This window comes from Limulus polyphemus, unplaced genomic scaffold (genome assembly GCF_000517525.1).
Source record: "Limulus polyphemus unplaced genomic scaffold, Limulus_polyphemus-2.1.2 Scaffold3211, whole genome shotgun sequence".
Classification (NCBI taxonomy): domain Eukaryota; kingdom Metazoa; phylum Arthropoda; class Merostomata; order Xiphosura; family Limulidae; genus Limulus; species Limulus polyphemus.
Window position 1 is genome coordinate 55352 of NW_013668821.1, and position 2718 is coordinate 58069.

The 2718-nt window shown below is 32.2% G+C and overlaps 1 protein-coding gene across 2 annotated transcripts in view; it reads right to left on the reverse strand.

Moving 5' to 3' along the window:
- Window positions 1-2718, reverse strand: part of LOC106468904 (transforming growth factor-beta-induced protein ig-h3-like) — a 107488-nt gene that overhangs the window by 25981 nt on the left and 78789 nt on the right. The gene's annotated exons all lie outside the window — the stretch shown is intronic.

The window sequence follows — 2718 nt, forward strand, 5'->3', positions numbered from 1 at the left end:
TATAGACTAATAACATGCAAAAAGTAGACAAATTCACTTACCTCTCAAAATTTTCCTGGCTTTCTAGCAATGTAATGACAAGAGCCATTACAAATTCATTGAAATTAGTCCTTAACTCTCCCATGGGAATGAATCTTATACTGTGAGTGAAATTAACAATATTCTGTTCATAATACAATGTTATATAATGTCATTTGATAGATTAAAACCTTGACTTTCTATTGGTTATAGGTAATAATAATAATATTAAAAAGCTTACTAAAAAATAACTTGTGTTTTAATTTCTACTGTAACAACAACGATTCATTCGCAAAATTCTTTAATTCAGAGGTAATTTACTTGCCAGAAGGGGAACATGTAAAAACTAGTCAAAGAGGGCAAAAATAGAGGTGTTTTAGGATATTAGGTCAACATTGGGCCTGTTTGAACAGTGATTTTCTTGAACTCCGATTTAGCGCGATCCCGCTTGTTTCACAATGACATTTTATGGAACCTCAACCTCAGGAAGGTTCTTGTGGAATTTTAAAGAATATCATCCAGTACTTTTATTTTTGTAAGGAAAAATGACAAAAGTAATGTTATCTACTAAGAACATTAGTAGCCGACAGCAAAAGGGATGCCTTTTGGTTTATGTAATGCCCCTTTGACATTTCAGAGATTAATGGATGTTGTACTATCTGTATTACAGGATCTTGAATGCTTTTGCAATATAGATGATGTCATAGTGTTCATGCAAAGTTCGAAGGTCATTTAGAAAGGTAAAGACACATCTTTGATAGATTGCAGTGTGTCAATTCTTGAGAAAAGTAGTAGAATACTAAGGTCATGTGGTAACATCAGATGGAGTAAAGCCTGGCTATAAAAAGTCAGAGGAATGTAAAAATACCCAGTACTAAAAACAGTGCAAGAAATTTGTGCATTTCTAGGATTTGGAGGATTTTATAGAAAGTTTATCCCACGTTTTGCATTATCAGCAAGGCCATTAACTGAATTGGCTAAGAAAGATGTAACATTCCAGTGGACAGCCAAAAAACCAGGAGTCATTCAAGAAACTAAAACTCATTACTAAAGGTATCAATTCTATGTTACCCAGATTTCAGTAAAATGTTTATTTTAAGCACTGATGCTACAGGTTTTGCTATAGGTGCAGTATTATTAAAGTTAGATGAAAATGGAAAAGAATGCCCTATAGCCTATCAGAGTAGATGGTTAGGAAAATCTGAAACAAGTTATTCAGTGACTGAACAAGAATGCTTAATGAGATAAGATCCAATGTCTAGATTAGCAAGATGGCCATTATCATTGCAAGTCTATGATTTTGAAGTCATACATATACTAGGTAGGAAGCATTCTAATGTTGATGCCTTATGTAGAATTAAAACTGAAAATACAGAAAACAATGAAAAACAGCCAATTAATGAAGTAAAAGAAACAAAAACAGAAAATCTGGATGATTATTAAGTAATTTGGAACAGAAAAGGGATGGTGTAGTAATTTCATTACAAAATAAAGTATTAAGTTATGCATGGAAATAAATAGTAGAGGAAGCTTAAGTAAGATACTACAGATAGTTGTACCTCATAGTTTGAAGAATGAAGTTATGAAAACATACCATGATATCCAATTCACTACTCACTTAGATTTTCCCAAGACATATAGTAGGATAAGTAAAAGGTTCTTCTGGCCAAATATGCAGAAAGATACTAAAGATTATTGCAAATCATTTATAGACAAGCTACAGTATAAGAAATCAAACCAATGGGCTGTATTATTGATATTAAACATACATGATCATAGCAGAGAGAAATACTACAGAAAGTTTATGTTACCTTCATTAACTATGGGAAGTAAGCTACATATAAAATGGTTGGCAGAACTTTGATCAGAAGGAAAATGTGGAGAGATACATGCTCATAGGCCACTGTCTAACAGTTTGTTGTTGTTTAAATGATTTAGAAAAATTAAACCATAGGAGTAGAAAATCTACTTGAAAACAAAATAGGTTAATTGAAGAGTCATAAGGGCACATAAAAATGGGTATAAAATCTTGTGTTTTCATCTCAGAAGTTAGTTCACCAGTGACAAACCAGTGGCTAGTAGATAGGCTGAAATCCTGATTCCTGTCCCATGCTGTGTTGCAGAATATGACAAATATCTGCTTTACAAACTCTCTCTAAGTATAAATTACAACTCTCAGACAGATCTAAACCCTAACATTCCTAAAAATATATCTATTTTGAGTTAATTTTTCAATATATTGATTAATATAAATATACTAAATAGAATCTCTACATAAAATGGCATTTACTACAATAACTGAATAAGCACCCTTCACATTCATATTATAAAATCCAGAGAACAATGTTTCGTCACGTGCTTTGCTTATTATTCTGTTATTTGTAAAACGTGCATGAAATACAGCGATTGGAATAACATGACTGAAATTGACACCTTCGACTAGGATTGGCTAAAAAGTTTTACAACTGAGGTTTAACATGCTGTTTTATAAAGAAAACAGACTAGAAAAAGTTCAAATTCGATGACGAGGAACCCACTTTGAGACTAATAATGGTTGGAGTTGGCTTGGATGGGTAATGAAGAAAAACTTTAATATAAGTATATATATATACTATACGTACTATATACTGACTCGTTAAACGTACGTACGTTAAAACGTTTCGGAACGTTTAACGTTAACGTTAACGTACGTTAAAAAGG